Source organism: Chelonia mydas, chromosome 24 (genome assembly GCF_015237465.2).
Source record: "Chelonia mydas isolate rCheMyd1 chromosome 24, rCheMyd1.pri.v2, whole genome shotgun sequence".
NCBI lineage: Eukaryota > Metazoa > Chordata > Testudines > Cheloniidae > Chelonia > Chelonia mydas.
This window is the reverse complement of record NC_051264.2, coordinates 2929028-2946828: the sequence shown is the minus strand read 5'-3', so window position 1 is coordinate 2946828 and position 17801 is coordinate 2929028. Positions and strand designations below refer to the sequence as shown.

At 45.1% G+C, this 17801-nt stretch overlaps 1 long non-coding RNA gene across 1 annotated transcript; it reads left to right on the top strand.

Annotated features, from left to right (window-relative positions):
- The first annotated feature begins 469 nt into the window (after window positions 1–469).
- Window positions 470–965, top strand: LOC119564160. The gene is made up of 2 exons (XR_005223019.2): window positions 470–499; window positions 840–965. It is a non-coding gene; the product is annotated as an uncharacterized LOC119564160 (long non-coding RNA).
- The last annotated feature ends 16836 nt before the right edge of the window (window positions 966–17801 follow it).

Sequence of the window (17801 nt, the reverse complement as noted above, 5' to 3'; positions counted from 1 at the left end):
TCAGAGAGGAACAGGCAAGAACAAGAGCTGCCTCCAGATTAAAAGAAGGTGGAAGGAAATGTGTAGCTGATCCAAACCTCCCGCTCTGCTCTTTGGCTCAAACTGATCCTTCCTCCTACTTCTGGTTGTGTTTCAGTCCCAAGAAATCCATAAGAATTCATTCATGAAAGCAAAGAATCCAGTTCTTTATTGAATTCTTTTTTCCAATTTGAATTACGTAGATCAGGTGTTACAACTCACACACAGCATTTCCTCAAATAACGTCATGTCTCTTGTTAAAATAATTAGAATTATCGAAATAATGATTAAAAATAGTGATGCAACCAAGCAATTGAAGAGTCTGTACATGGAGGAGGTTTGGATTGTGAAAATCCACAACCACATAGCTCTGAGGTGTTTCATTTCCGGACACCAAACCACAGGAACCATATAAAAAGGCTCACACCTCAATGATCCTCAATCGCCTTGGCTGCTTCACTTGCTCCCATCGGTGAATTGGGTAAGTCTCCTTCTGATTACTGGGAGCTAACTTTATGGCTGGGATTTCATTTTTTGTTTTCTTCTTCCAAAATATATTGCTGCTCACAAGAGGGCTTTCTTTAAGTGTCTTGACTTTAATTCACTAATCCCACTGAAGGGCTTCAGGATGGGATTTCAGTCCATCCTCCCCCATGTTTGCTCTTTCTGAAGTGGTTTGCAATGGCAATGCTCTCTCTGGAGAATTGTTCCCGAGGGCACCAGGCTCTGATTCTGCTGAATGTTCTGGTGCATGATGCTAATAAGAAAATACAGTTGTTTGTCTTGATTTTGCAAACCCTGAAAACTCCTTTTTCTTTCAGTTTTGCCCACATCCCAGGAAGATGTCTTACCAGCAGCAATGCAAACAGCCCTGCCTGCCCCCTCCATGCTGTGTGAAGCAGGTCAAGACTAAATGTGTGGATCCCTGTCCGTGCCCTCCTAAGTGCGTGGATCAATGGCCATGCCCTCCTAAGTGCGTGGATCTGTGCCCTCCAAAGTGCGTGTATCCGTGCCCTCCTAAGTGCGTGGATCCGTGCCCTCCTAAGTGTGTGGATCAATGGCCATGCCCTCCTAAGTGCGTGGATCTGTGCCCTCCTAAGTGCGTGGATCTGTGCCCTCCAAAGTGCGTGGATCCATGTCCTCCTAAGTGCGTGGATCCGTGTCCTCCATGCCCACCTCTGCAGCACTGCTGCAAAGAAAAGAAGTTCTGTTAGGGCCCACGGGAACCACCAATGTCTACGGAATGAAAATGAATTGCAGCCCCTTGCGCAGTAGCTCTCTCCTGACTCCACTTGTCTGGCATTCCCCTTGCAGTGTGACCTGTTTCTGGGAATGTTTCCAATCTCTGTCCTCACTTTGCAGACTCTTTCTGCTCACAGTATCAAGGCCTTCCCTTGGAATGTGTAACTGACCGACTCTGTTCCCCTGGGATATTGCGTATGGGCGGGAGAGAGACCCTGTGTCCCTTGTGCTGTAGAGTGATTGTTGTTGGGAAATTTCCCCGTCTTGTCATGTAGATGTGCAGTAATAAAAGCTACGATCCACGCCATTGTCTGCCTCCTGGTGCTTCATTCTCTTGAGCAGTCACAGGCTCTCAGAGCCAGGTTTTCCTTCCTTTTATTTCCTTTTCAAAAGAACCTTCCCTTCGAGAGTAGAGGAACGCAATGTGTTTAGCTTGCGTGGATGTTCTGATGATACGCATAAAGAGGAACGTGGTGGGCACATGTGAGGTTGAGAGCTGTGGTGACATGCTCAGTGAGTGAGGAAAGGAAGTGGCCCAGTCTCCCCCTCCCCCCTTCGCCAGAGGCTGGACCTGGTTCCTCACTCCCCAGAATCCCAGCCTGGCCGCCCTCATGCTGCCTCCTCCCGCTCTTCCGCCACTTCTGGGTGAATTAAAGATGATGTCATATGATGAAACCTCCAAGAATACGCCCAACCCAAACTGTCAACCCTCCTTCTGGGCCTGCTCTGGAAGGAGAGATGGCGGTTCAGGGAGGACCTACTGGAGGGGAACCCCGTACATGCGCCTCTTGGAATGCAACAGGTGTGCTCTGCCTCTGCAGGAATGAACTGAAACCACCGAACAGAAGCCTGTATTCCCTGCTCTGTGCACCCACCCTCTGCTGCCTCCTATCTCAGTGCTGCAGTGCAAAAATTCCCCCGCTGGGAGCCCGGCGTGCTGGAGGCTCTAGTCCGGGAGACCCCTGAATGGACCCTGCCACACAATGCAATTCCAACATCATTGGTAGCAATTTGGTCGCAGTAGCCCCCAATGACCTGTTGCCTTTGCTCCTGCCGGTAGAAATGGCGGGGGGAAAATGATGTCTTTCAGCATCATTTGTGGCTTCCCATTGCTTTAGTTTGGTTATTAAAAGATTGTAAATCTTAGATGAAAATGCAGTAAAATCTCACCCCCGCCCATCTTCCTTAGCTAGCCATAAATAAGAAATTTAAGAATACTTACCATGTATTTTATTTAAAAGTTTGTGAATGCAGGTGCCGCTAAGATCAAGTTATGCGGCTTGATCAAAGACCCAGGCCAAAATTTGGTGCCCTGTTTTCACATAACAAAGGGCTGAGACAACAGGAGAAATATGAAATCTGAAGCCCAGGGTTATCCCATATGCAGATCAAGCATGACCATTATGACTCGCAGGTCTCGGTGTTTCGTTCCATCCTCCCCCATCCGTGGAAAAACTCTAGTTTCAAAATATTGAAAATTAGGAATAATGCACGTTGCTTAAAAACACCTCTTGTGTTAATTTGCATTTCATAAGGTGCTCTTAGTGAAGAAAGAAGCAATGTAAATAGCAAACACTCTGTGCTTTGCTGACACGGATAAGATATAGTCAGAGGACTGAAGAGGGAAAGATTTTAGCTCTAGCATGGGTGGGAGAGATTATTCCCAATGTGCCACTGCAGGCCGTATAGATTGGGGGACAGAAAAAGGGGGACAGAGGTGGGAGGAGGTGGAACCAGCAATCGCTATTCTGCATGCCAGTAGGGGGATTATTCTGGAGGCCGCTGTGCAGGATCTCAGCCCTGGTGTTCTTGATGAAGTTATTCGAAGCAGCTGGTTCCTCTGCGCCTACAACTCGACCTTCCAGAATCTCCCAGTGATGCAGCCTCGTAAAAATGTGGGTTGTGTCTCCCTATGCTCGCTAGCTCACATATAGGGTCCTTTGTTTTCAGTTTCTATTTTATTTAATTTGTCCCAGGAACTTATCAGTGTTTGTTACCACCACAACAGAAGCAGGTGAAAATCAGTGCAAAAACTATTCATATTTTTTCTGGATAAATATTGGGGTTTATTTAATTGGATGGAAATACGGGGGGAAAGTATTCAGTAGATTAATGCTTTGAATTCCATTCATCAATGTGGTTTGCTGCAGACCTAAAACAGAACACAATGCCACCTGTGAGTTTAAGAAAATACAGAATATCTCTCTAATCCCCAAATCAGATTTTTCATTTGAATAAAGAGCTTACTGTTGTAGACATAGAACTATTAGCCTGTAAATATTTATATTTAATAATTGGGCCACACCATTTGCATACGCTCAACTTCATCCTTTTCTCCTGTTTTTGTTTTTGTTTTAACTTGCGAATGCATCCTCCTTGTGTTCTGTAATGTATTCTGATACAGACGTTCATATTCTTCCTATTTTAGTGTGTCAGAGCTTTAAATTGTTATCTGCTAACCGTTTGAAATGTGTATGTGGTGAGTGTGAGATTCACCAGTACGTTCATTGCACACACACTTCAGAGCTTGTGTGTGTATCTGTTTGTTTACTGTGTGTATCTTCTAGACTTACACATAGCCTTACTTCATAAACAGGCCGCTTGGCATATCCACACAGACTAATGTATTATCGTAATACAGTTGTCTCGTGCAAAGTATTGTATTTTCCTAATAAAACAAGTTATTTTTTCTATATTTGAATAATACAAAAGAAGGATGAAAATCAGAAAAAAATGAATAATACTTTTTGTAAACCCCGGGAATTTTTCGGTAAAAATGGGTTTGAACTGAAAACGAAGGGGCTTAATCACATAACATGGAATTTCAACATGGTATGCTAGCCTACTAATGCTTCCGGCTGACGGAGCTGCTCTTTAGCTCCAGTGCTCAAGGTCTGTGATGTGAGGTCAGCGTTGCTAGGTCCAAACCCTGGTGATGACCTGATGTGGAAATTGTTACGCCAGCCCATGCACCCACTGCCAACTGTACCAGCCAGCTTCCTGGTTTCATACTCTGTGCCCTCCAAGATTCAGATCGCCTTTCCTCCCCGTTTCCTCTCCCTCCCATCCCCATAGAATCATAGAATAATAGAAGTGGAAGAGACCTCGAGAGGTCATCTAGTCCAGTCTCCTGCACTCGAGGACCAAGTATTATTTTTCTAGACCATTCCTGACAGCTGTTTGTCCAACCTGCTCTTAAAAATCCCCTATCCTTCAAAGCACTTGGAACCCCCCCCGCAGCTTGGAATCATCCGCAAACTTTATAAGTATACTCTTTATGCCATTATCTAACTCATTGAGGAAGATATTGAACAGATCCGGACCCAGAACTGATCCCTGTGGGACCCCACTCCTTATGCCTTTCCAGCATGACTGTGAACAACCGATAACTACTCTCTGGGTACAGTTTTCCAACCAGTGATGCACCCACCTTATAGTAGCTCCATCTAGGTTGTATTTCCCTAGTTGGTTTCTCAGAAGGTCATGCAAGAAAGTATCAAAAGCCTTACTAAAGTCAAGATATACCACATCTACTGCTTCCCCCTATCCACAAGGCTTGTTATCCTGTCAAAGAATGCTATCAAGTTGGTTTGACATGATTTGTTTTTGACAAATCCATGCTGACTGTTACTTATCATCTTATTATCTTCTGGGTGTTTGCAAATTGATTTCTTAATTTTTTACTCCATTATCTTTCCGATTATCTCCAATATCTTTCTGGTTCTTTCTCCTTGCAATCCTCACAGAAATTACGCAGCCGACTATTCTTGCTCCTCACAAGCCCCATCACTGACAGCTCTCTCAACACCCTCAACTCAACCTAACTATGAAACCACAGTCCCCAAGCGCAGCTGAGTGGTGACAGACTGTGCTGTGTGCCAGGGACATGAAACGTGTATGATTCAGAGAGGAACAAGCAAGACCTAGAGCTGCCTCCAGATCCAAGGAGGTGGAAGCAAATTTTCATTTGATTCAAACCTCGCCCTCTGCTCAAACTGATCTTTCATCCTACTTTTGGTTGTGTTTCAGTCCCAAGTTGTTGGGTTTTTTTTAAGTTTAAAGAAAAGAGTATAAGAAAACCACATCACAAGAACTAGTCAAATTATTCAACAGAAATATTTTATGGTGAAATAAGGGGTTATAATAAAAATGAAAATGTTGGTGGAAAATTAATTTTGGTCAAACTTTTTCTGGGTTTCTGATGAAAAACCAGAAGTCAGACTGAGTATTTTTCAGCTTTCTGTTTGTTTGTTATTTCACTGAAAAATCACAAAACATGTTTGCATGAAATTTTGACATTTTTTAAAAAAGAACTCGTGTGAAAAATATATTTTTTCAATGAGCTCTTACCCATAACGCCTCATCACCTAGGAGGCAGAGAGACAGGGAGGAAAATAGGCCCCAGCAGAAGGATAGTCTTCTGGTTAAATTACAGAACTGAGCCCTAAAGTCTCAGAGGTCTGTCCCCAGCTCTGCTACAGACATCCAATGTCACCTTGGTCAAGTCACTTATTCTCTCTCTCTATCAATTTCCCACCTGCAACAGACATAACACACCTCTGAATTACAGGGTGGTTGTCAGGATAAATGTAGTAATGTGTGTGAGGAGCTCACAGTGATGAGTGCCGTAGCAATGTCTAGCTAGCCAAGAAAAATAGAGTTGGAAGGTAAAGGAAACACAAGGAGCCAGTGGATACAATAAATTATCATTTTTATTCCAGCATGTGTACAATGAAATACGGAATGGAAAACAGGCGAATGAATTTACTCCATTATCACCTAAATACCAATATTTCAGGGATACAAAGCCAATTGCAGACTATACCAATCTCTAGAGGACACTGATGACTGAATAAATACACAGTGTACAAATAGGGCTCTGATACCCCCCAGAAGCCAAGCCAGGGAGAACATGAGAGAACCAAATATGAAATAAGTTGGACACAGAAACTTGTAAGTTTGCTTGACATTTCGTGGCTGTTGATGCTCCGGTGGATACTCATATCACTTCAGTTGTACTTCTGCATAGGCGGGCATTTAGGCGGAGGGCATTTTGGTGGAGGGCAAGGCTCTGGGCACTTGGGTGGAAGGCATGGCTCCTGGCACTTGAGTGGAGGACACGGCTCCGGGCATTTCGGTGGGGGGCACGGGTCCGGGTACTGGAGTGGACACACTGGTGGTGGCAGGGAGGTTTGCTTACAGTGTTGCTGATGTTGGTGAGACATTATTTCAACGAATTAAGTAAACCTGAAAGGAAAGTAAGAACACAGCCCTTGTGAGCATAAGACAATCTTCCAGTATTTTTCTTCATTGCAACATGGGGTTTTCCAGAAGAGCCTAAGGGAATTAGATGCTCTCTTCTCAGTGAATATCAATAGGATTTAGACTCCTTTGAAAATCTCAAGCTAAACCTCACCTCTCCTTTTTCGGGCATACATGTCATCGGCTCTTACTGGGCAACTGAATATGCCCTGTGAGATTAAGAGAAAATATTCCAGTGAATTGTGCATTGGGGTTACCATTTATTGGGGTTCCGTTATTTTCTGCTGGCAATGGCAACATAGCCGTGCTTCTGAGAATGTATCCCTGCTAGGACTCCCAACGCAAGGCTTTTCATTTGCATCTCTTGAGACCTCTATCGAGAGAGCTGCTGGTTGGGTTAGGTGCCTCTCTCTTTAGAAAATAAGCACCTGACAGAGCTACATTGTGCTATTTCCACGCGTAGCTCTGTTCACAGAATGCGTGAGTATGGGTTGCACAATACAGCCAAAAGTGCTGGACTGATCAGGCACGATAGCATGAAAGCTAAGCGGTGATCAAATGTTCAAACTGCGCCGTGCGAGAGCCCCAAAGAGCCTGAAAGCTCTTAAATGAATCAACAGAGAAGAAAGGATTTAGTGGAAAAGCTTTATTCTCAAGCCGTTTAGCTGCCTTGAGGGGTTTGGAATCAGTAAGGAGCAGCATAACCGTTCTAGCGGAATGGTTTGACTCCGGGGGGGAAGAACCCTGCCTACCTTGTTCTAGTCTCCGGTGGTCATTGAAACTGTTCATTCCAATCAATAATATAGTTCTTCAATCACTTAAACGTCTCTGGGGCTATGCACACACGTCCAGGCAACTGGAACCCTCAGATTAAACTCTGAGAGTCAGATCCTCAGCTCATGTACATCCACATTGCTTTGTTGATTTCAAAATAGCTCTTCTAATTACACTAGTTGAGGATCTAGCCCTGAGACTGCAGGACTTCCTCTTTTAATGTCTCTATTTCTAAGTGCTTCACTGAAGAGGGAATTAATTTATGCTTGTGCTTCAGGCTAAGAACACACTTCAATGATTTTCTAGACAGGGCCTTAATCCTCTAACTCAAGTTGCAGAGGTCTGTCTTACAGTGCTGAATGCCCTGGGTACAAACCCTGCAGAAGATTCCTAAGCACTGACATGGATATAGTTAATTCCAATCACCAATGCTGGCAAAATAATCCATAAATGCCATCCTTAAACAGGACAGTCGTGTTGTCATAAATAGATCTGTGCAGAACAAAGGGTCAAGATAATGACCACGGCAAAGGCACCCTTCAATAATCAGAAAGAGACTTACCTAATTCACCTACAGGACTGAACGAGCAAGAAGCATTGAGAAGCCAAGTGGATTGAGGAGCACTGTGAAAAGAGACCTTTTATAGCGTTTCTGAGCCCAGTTTTCTGCAAAGGAGGCTTGGGATGGACACTGCGAGGACATTGTATGTAGCAACCCGAACCTGCTCCACCTCCACCTCCTTAAATTCCTTGTTTGAATCATCTTCTTTGCTGGAAAATTCCCAACCTTCTCCCATTTCAGAGCCAAGCAATTCCCTCCTCCTCCCCCTCCATTCTGAAAGACGAGGAAATGAAACTAGAGTTGGGGAACAGTATTCGCTGAAACAAACAACTCAATGCTTTGTTTTCATAATGTTTTGCTCCCGTCTTGTTTAAATAAATCCTGGAATTCTTGGATTTGCTTCTATCTTTGCATTCCCTTCAAATGTTCTAGAAAGAACTTTGCCTAGTTGCAGAGGTGTGTGACTGAAATGACAGCGAGACAGATTCAATGGATTTCAATGGAACTGGGCCAAGTTCAAGGGTCCAGGCCAGCGAGACGGCCTTTAGAAACTGCCCCAGTAATCTTAGTTTTGAGGCCTCCAAACCCAGCCCAGTCCTCTCCACTCCGTTGGCCAGGCTAGATTAAGGATTCACCACAACTCCTGCTGCTGTGAAGTTTGGGTGCTTATGTTCTGACATTGGCTCTTCACAGAATGGAACCGTCTCACCATCTCCTGCTGCAACGAGCACAATATTTCTGCCCCTGAAATAGATTAATAGATTCGTGGACATTAAGGCCAAAAGGGACCATCATGATCATCTAGTCTGACCTCCTGCATAAGACAGGCCAGAGAATTTCACCCTGTTGTGCCTGTATTGAGCCCAACAACTTGTCTTTGACTGAAGCATCTGTCCCAGCAAGGCATCCTGGCTGGATCTGAAGACAACAGGAGATGGGGAATGCATCACTTCCCACAGCAGTTTGTTCCAATGGTTAATCTCTCTCTCTGCTAAACAATGGTGTCTATTTCTCATTTGAATTGGTCTGGTTATAACATCCAGCCACTGGTTCTTGTTCTGCCTTTCTCTGTTCGGCTAAAGAGCTTGTTAGTACCTGGTGTTTCCTCCCCATAAGTCCTTTGACACTATAAAATGTGTGACTTCAATTTCCTGCCATGTAGGGCTGGAAGGGATTGGCGAGAGCTGTGAAAAGCAGGGCTGAACTGTGTAATTCAAGAAAGATGGCGACCTTCCCTCACTGATAGCGGCAACAAGCCACAGTGCTTCAAACTGCCACTGACGATTCATTGCTGTCCAGGTTAACTTCTGGTGTGAGCGCCATTGATTTCTGGATGCCTGTGAGACTGTTCGGGGTGAAGAATGAAGAAAACCCACCCAAGTCCATTTCTCAGTCTGAAGCACTTATTGCTCTGTGTATTGTCACAACGCCTAGGAGCCCAGCCATGGGCTGCTATCCTGTGGTTGTAGGTGCTGTACAAATAGAGAGGAAAAAGACATCCCCTGCCAACAGCTTAGTACCACTGAGTCGTAGCAGAATTCAAGGATTTCAATGTGGTTTTGCCCAAGCAAAAGTGGGGAGAAGAAAAGCATTCGGGAGACGGAAGATTCATTTGTCAGAAATTTGTTTAAATCGGTTGTTTAAAGGAAAAAAAATCCTTTCTTTGGGTTCATAATATATCGCCAAGTCTTTCCATTGACTTGCATGGACCGTGGCGAAGGCCCATTCTGAAGGTGAGGTAATACTGAACTGTACCACTCTGCCAGTCACACATTACTCACCATTGTGACCTGTCTGATGTATCCTTAGTGTGCAGGCGGAGTGTACAGCACCGAGATGGGAATTTAGGTGCGTTCGTAACATTGATCCCAAATCATCTTCTAATTAAATCTTTTCCTCGAATGATGAATGAATACAAGATGTGATGAGTCTTTGTGTTCTTCCCATCAGTAGAAAGAGGCAATAATTCGGAAGAAGAATAACAAGGTGGTGAAAGTTTTTAATGTATTTCAGTTGGGAATTGAGACTCGGTACCTTGAAACTGAACCTAGATGAGTCAGGAAGTTCATGTTCCTATCTATCTATCTATCTATCTATCTATCTATCTATCTATCTATCTATCTATCTATCTCCAAGACCATTACAGGGAAGTGAAAAGATCTGACAGTATTTCGATGATTCTTCCATAAAGTTAGGTCCATTTCCTGCTGAAGGATTCAGCACTTTGGGATCCATCAGTGAACTTCTGTTGTCCCGATTCAAAGATTAATAGGACTGGTTAAAATAAGAGGCCTGTTTTTCAGAGGTGTGGCGCTCTCACTGATTCCCGTGGGAGTAGTGGGTGCTCCCTGCTCCTTTGGGAAGTTAGGATGTGACTGATACGGCTTGAGCAGAGGAGAGCTTGATTTAGTGGATATGGATTGGGGCTGGGCGACAGGGCAATGCTGGTTTGCCATTATCAGCAGCCCTTCCTCAACCCTAAGGAAACCATGTCCAATGCTGCCCCATGGGGGTGCACAGGTGTAACTGAGGGCAGAATTTGGTTCTTAGGGTTGCATACACAAGGTGCGGGATGGAGGACGGTAGAAACGTGGCTTCCTGTTCTCTTTTCCCAATAGCTGCTCAGAACTTTTCAGTCAGAACATTTTTTTGACCAAAAATGCTTTTTTGATTGGGGAGGCAGAAATTGTTCCCCAAATCCTGTGTTTTCCTCGATAGAGCAAAAACCTAGAAAGCTACAAAAATTTCAAAAACCCAGTCCACATTTTAGACTGGATGTTTTCGTTTTATTCAATTAAGACCCAAAACATTTCATACAAAATATTGATGAAAAGGGAGAAAAATAATTTTGATTGAATTGTTTTGGAGGGAAGAATTCTATTCACCTTTCCTATGGGGAAGGGGGACTCGTTACCCCGTAGATCTATTTAGAGCAGTGTAAGGGACTGTCCTACCTTGAAGTGGCTGCTCCCAGCCATAATGGATCACCTTGATTAAAACCCATTCCCCCTTCCCCTCTCTTGCCCCCTATTTTCAGGGAAGAGATGGCAGAGAGCACAGGATGTTGGGGGAATTCACCGGCGGACACTTATAGGTATAAGGGAGTCTGAGGCAATGTTGAATCCTGCCCATGGTACGTGTCTTTAGCACCATACGGATGCCATTTTAATGGAGCTGCGCTGATTTATGCCAGCTCGGGATCTGGCGCAGGGAGTTTACATCACAAGAGCAGGAACTTCTCAAGTTTACACAAACCTATGAAGTATTGTGAGGATTGGAGAAGATCTGATCAGACCTGCTCTCCAGGCTCAGCAAGGATTCAATGGGAGGGGCGCCCAGCAATCGCTATTGCACAAGGCACTTCGGGGATTATCCTGCAGTCTGAGCCCTGATCTTCTCTGGTCAAGTTATTAGAAGCAACAGGTCCCTGCAATCCTAGAACTCGACCTTCCTGTGTCTCCCAGTGATGCACCCTCGTAAAATGTGGGTTGCGTCTCTATCTAGTGGCTAGATCACAGAACGTGGAATTTTAATCTGGTATGCTAGCCTACTAGTGCTTCCAGCTGCTGGAGCTACTCTTTAGCTCCAATGCTCAAGGTCTGTGATGTGGGGTCAGCGTTCCTAGGTCCAAAACCTACTTATGACCTGTTGCGGAAATTGTTAGACTAGCCCACGCCCCCACTGCCAGATGTCCCAGCCAGCTTCCTGGTTTCGCACTCTGTGCCCTCCAAGATTCTGATCCCCTTTCCTCCCCCTTTCCTATCTCTCCCATCCTCATATGGTGCTTTCTCCTGACAACCCCCACAGAAATTACACAGCCTACTCTCCTTGCTCCTCACACGGGGTTGCCAACTTTCGAATCACCCAAAGCAGAATTCCCCTGCCCCGCCCCTTCCCTGAGCCCCCGCCCCGCCCAACCTCTTCTATGAGACCCTGCTCACCGCTCGCTCCATCCTCCCTCCCTCCATCGCTCACTCACCCCAACCCTCACTCACTTTCACTGGGCTGCAGTGGGGGGTTGGGATTCTGGAGGCGGGTGAGAGCTCTGGCTGGGGGTGTGGGGTGGGAGCGAGGGATGAGGGGTTCGGGTTGGGCAAGGGGGTTGGGTGTGGCAGTCTGTGTGGCGTGGGGGCTCTGGGAAAGATTTTGGGCATGTGCGTGGATTCCAGGTTGGGGCAGGAGGTTGGGGTGCGGGAGAGGGTGCGGGGCCCCTAGGCCCGCTGCGCTGCCGACCAGACATTTAAGGGCCCAGATGGCAGTGCCAGTCAGAGCCGTCAGAGTCCCGTTGCGACCGGGCATTCCTGGCATTCCTCACAAGCCTCATGCCTGACACCTCTCTACACACACTCAGCTCAACCTCTCTTTGAAACCACAGTCCCCAAGCACAGCTGAGCGGTGACAGACTGTGCTGTGTGCCAGGGACATGAAATGTGTATGGTTCAGAGAGGAACAGGCAAGAACAAGAGCTGCCTCCAGATTAAAAGAAGGTGGAAGGAAATGTGTAGCTGATCCAAACCTCCCGCTCTGCTCTTTGGCTCAAACTGATCCTTCCTCCTATTTCTGGTTGTGTTTCAGTCCCAAGAAATCCATAAGAATTCATTCATGAAAGCAAAGAATCCAGTTCTTTATTGAATTCTTTTTTCCAATTTGAATTACGTAGATCAGGTGTTACAACTCACACACAGCATTTCCTCAAATAACGTCATGTCTCTTGTTAAAATAATTAGAATTATCGAAATAATGATTAAAAATAGTGATGCAACCAAGCAATTGAAGAGTCTGTACATGGAGGAGGTTTGGATTGTGAAAATCCACAACCACATAGCTCTGAGGCGTCTCATTTCCGGACACCAAGCCACAGGAACCATATAAAAAGGCTCACACCTCAATGATCCTCAATCCACTTGGCTTCTTCACTTGCTCCCATCGGTGAATTGGGTAAGTCTCCTTCTGATTATTGGGAGCTAACTTTATGGCTGGGATTTCATTTTTTTGGTTTCTTCTTCCAAAATATATTGCTGCTCACAAGAGGGCTTTCTTTAAGTGTCTTGACTTTAATTCACTAATCCCACTGAAGGGCTTCAGGATGGGATTTCAGTCCATCCTCCCCCATGTTTGTTGTTTCTGAAGTGGTTTGCAATGGCAATGCTCTCTCTGGAGAAGTGTTCCCGAGGGCCCAGCCTCTGATTCTGCTGAATGTTCTGGTGCATGATGCTAATAAGAAAATACAGTTGCTTGTCTTGATTTTGCAAACCCTGAAAACTCCTTTTTCTTTCAGTTTTGCCCACGTCCCAGGAAGATGTCTTACCAGCAGCAATGCAAACAGCCCTGCCTGCCTCCTCCATGCTGTGTGAAGCAGGTCAAGACTAAATGTGTGGATCCCTGTCCGTGCCCTCCTCAGTGCGTGGATCCGTGCCCTCCTAAGTGTGTGGATCAATGGCCATGCCCTCCTAAGTGCGTGGATCCATGCCCTCCTAAGTGCGTGGATCAATGGCCATGCCCTCCTAAGTGCGTGGATCCGTGCCCCCCGAAGTGCGTGGATCCCTGTCCGTGCCCTCCTAAGTGCGTGGATCCGTGTCCTCCATGCCCACCTCTGCAGCACTGCTGCAAAGAAAAGAAGTTCTGTTAGGGCCCACGGGAACCACCAACGACTACGGAATGAAAATGAATTGCAGCCCCTTGCGCAGTAGCTCTCTCCTGACTCCACTTGTCTGGCATTCCCCTTGCAGTGTGACCTGTTTCTGGGAATGCTTCCCATCTCTGTCCTCACTTTGCAGATTCTTTCTGGTAACGGTATCAAGGCCTTCCCTTGGAATGTGTAACTGACCAACTTTGTTCCCCTGGGATATTGCGTATGGGCGGGAGAGAGACCCTGTGTCGCTTGTGCTGTAGAGTGATTGTTGTTGGGAAATTTCCCCGTCTTGTCATGTAGATGTGCAGTAATAAAAGCTACGATCCACGCCATTGTCTGCCTCCTGGTGTTTCATTCTCTTGAGCAGTCACAGGCTCTCAGACCGAGGTTTTCCTTCCTTTTATTTCCTTTTCAAAAGACCCTTCCCTTCGAGAGTAGAGGAACACAATGTGTTTAGCTTGTGTGGATGTTTTGATGGTACGCATAAAGAGGAACGTGGTGGGCACATGTGAGGTTGAGAGCTGTGGTGACATGCTGAATGAGTGAGGAAAGGAAGTGGCCCAGTCTCCCGCTTCCCCCCTTGGCCAAAGGCTGGACCTGGTTCCTTACTCCCCAGAATCCCAGCCTGCCATGCCCTCTCACTGCCTCCTCCCGCTCTTCCGCCACTTCTGGGTGAATTAAAGATGATGTCATATGATAAAGCTTCAGAGAATACGCCCAACCCAAACTGTCAACCCTCCTTCTGGGCCTGCTCTGGAAGGAGAGATGGCGGTTCAGGGAGGACCTACTGGAGGGGAACCCCGTACGTGCGCCTCTTGGAATGCAACAGGTGTGCTCTGCCTCTGCAGGAATGAACTGAAACCACCGAACAGAAGCCTGTATTCCCTGCTCTGTGCACCCACCCTCTGCTGCCTCCTATCTCAGTGCTGCAGTGCAAAAATTCCCCCGCTGGGAGCCCGGCGTGCTGGAGGCTCTAGTCCGGGAGACCCCTGAATGGAGACCCCTGCAGTATATCTGCCACACAATGCAATTCCGACATCATTGGTAGCAATTTGATCGCAGTAGCCCCCAATGACCTGTTGCCTTTGCTCCTGCAGGTAGAAATGGCAGGGGGAAAATGATGTCTTTCAGCATCATTTGTGGCTTCCCATAGCTTTAGTTTGGTTTTTAAAAGACTGTAAATCTTAGATGAAAATGGAGTAAAATCTCACCCCCGCCCATCTTCCTTAGCTAGCCATAAATAAGAAATTTAAGAACACTTACCCTTTATTTTATTTAAAAGTTTGTGAATGCAGGTCCGCTAAGATGAAGCTATGGAAAGACCTAGGCCAAAATTTGGTGCCCTGTTTTGACATAACAAAGGGCTGAGACAACAGGAGAAATATGAAATGTGAAGCCCAGGGTTATCCCATATGCAGATCTAGCATGACCAATATCACTCGCAGGTCTCTGTGTTTCGTTCTCATCCTCCCCCATCCATGGAAAAACTATAGTTTCAAAATACTGAAAATTAGGAATAATGCACTTTGCTTAAAAACACCTCTTCTGTTAATTTACATTTCATAAGATGCTCTTAGTGAAGAAACAACCAATGTAAATAGCAAACACCCTGCGCATAGCTGACACAGATAAGATATAGTCAGAGGACTGAAGAGGGAAAGATTTTAGCTCTAGCATGGGTGGGAGAGATTATTCCCAATGTGCCACTGCAGGCCGTATAGATTGGCCTTGCCTGGGCATGCCAGAAAAGGGGACAGAGGTGGGAGGAGGTGGAACCAGCAATCGCTATTCCGCACGCCACTAGGGGGATTATTCTGGAGGCCGCTGTGCAGGATCTCAGCCCTGGTGTTCTCTGATGATGTTATTCGAAGCAGCTGGTTCCTGTGAGCCTACAACTCGACCTTCCTGGATCTCCCAGTGATGCAGCCTCGTAAAATGTGGGTTGTGCCTCCCTCTGCTGGCTAGCTCACATATAGGGCCCTTTGTTTTCAGTTTGTATTTTATTTAATTTGTCCCAGGAACTTATCAGTGTTCATTACCACCACAACAAAAACAGGTGAAAATCAGTGCAAAAACTATTCATATTTTTTCTGGGTAAATATTGGGGTTTATTTGATTGGACGGAAAGACCGGGGGGAAGTATTCAGTAGATTAATGCTTTGAATTCCATTCATCAGTGTGGTTTGCTGCAGACCTAAAACAGAACACAATGCCACCTGTGAGTTTAAGAAAATACAGAATATCTCTCTAATCCCCAAATCAAATTTTCCATTTGAATAAAGAGCTTACTGTTGTAGACGTAGAACTATTAGCCTGTAAATATTTACATTTAATAATTGGGCCACACCATTTGCATACGCTCAACTTCATCCTTTTCTCCTGTTTTTGTTTTTTTTTTAACTTTCGAATGCATCGTCCTTGTGTTCTGAAATGTATTCTGATACAGACTTTCATTTTTTTCCTATTTTAGTGTGTCAGAGCTTTAAACTGTTCTCTGCTAACAGCTTGAAATGTGTATGTGGTGGGCGTGAGATTCACCAGTATGTTCATTGCGCACGCACTTCAGAGCTTGTGTGTGTATCTGTTTTTTTATTGTGTGTATCTTCTAGACTTACACATAGCCTTACTTCATAAACGGGCCGCTTGGCATATCCACACAGACTTAATGTATTATCGTAATAGAGTTGTCTCGTGCAATGTATTATATTTTCCTAATAAAACAAGTTATTTTTTCTTTTGAACTGAAAACGAAGGGGCTTAATCACATAACATGGAATTTCAACATGGTATGCTAGCCTACTAATGCTTCCGGCTGACGGAGCTGCTCTTTAGCTCCAGTGCTCAAGGTCTGTGATGTGAGGTCAGCGTTGCTAGGTCCAAACCTTGCTTATGACCTGATGTGGAAATTGTTACGCCAGCCCATGCACCCACTGCCAAATGTCCCAGCCAGCTTCTGATAACTACTCTCTGGGAATAGTTTTCCAACCAGTGATGCACCCATCTTATAGTATCTCCATCTAGGTTGTATTTCCCTAGTTGGTTTCTGAGAAGGTCATGCAAGAAAGCATCAAAAGCCTTACTAAAGTCAAGATATACCACATCTACTGCTTCCCCCCATCCACAAGGCTTGTTACCGTGTCAAAGAAAGCTATCAAGTTGGTTTGACATGATTTGTTTTTGACAAATCCATGCTGACTGTTACTTACCACCTTATTATCTTCTGGGTGTTTGCAAATTGATTTCTTAAATTTTACTCCATTATCTTTCCGATTATCTCCATTATCTTTCTGGTTCTTTCTCCTTGCAATCCTCACAGAAATTACCCAGCCGACTATCCTTCCTCCTCACAAGCCCCATTGCTGACAGCTCTCTCAACACCCTAAAGTCAACCTGACTATGAAACCACAATCCCCAAGCGGAGCTAAGTGATGACAGAGTGTGCTGTGTCCCAGGGACATGAAACGTGTATGATTCAGAGAGGAACAAGGAAGACCTACAGCTGCCTCCAGATCCCAAGGAGTTGGAAGCAAATTTTCACTTGATTCGAACCTCGCCGTCTGCTCAAACTGATCCTTCCTCCTACTTTTGGTTGTGTTTCAGTCCCAAGTTTTTTTTTATTAAAGAAAAGAGTGTAAGAAAACCACATCACAAGAACTAGAATAATAAAAGAATATTTCAACAGAAATATTTTATGGTGAAATAAGGGGTAATAATAAAAATGAAAATGTTGGTGGAAAACTAATTTTGGTCAACCATTTTCTGGGTTTCTGATGAAAAACCAGAAGTCAGACTGAGTATTTTTCAGCTTTCTGTTTGTTTGTTATTTCATTGAAGAATCACAAAAGATGTTTGCATGAAATTTTGACATTTTAAAAAAATCTTAAAAAAATCTTTTAAAAAAAGAGCTGCTGGTTGGGTTAGGTGCCTCTCTCTTTAGACAATAAGCACCTGACAGAGCTACATTGTGCTATTTCCACGCGTAGCTCTGTTCACAGAATGCGTGAGTATGGGTTGCACAATACAGCCAAAAGTGCTGGACTGATCAGGCACGATAGCACGAAAGCTAAGCGGTGATCAAATGTTCAAACTGCACCTTGTGAGAACCCCAAAGAGCCTGAAAGCTCTTAAATGAATCAACAGAGAAAAAAGGATTTAGTGGAAAAGCTTTATTCTCAAGCCGTTTAGCTGCCTTGAGGGGTTTGGAATCAGTAAGGAGCAGCATAACTGTTCTAGCAGAATGGTTTGACTCCAGGGGGGAAGAACCCTGCCTACCTTGTTCTAGTCTCCGGTGGTCATTGAAACTGTTCATTC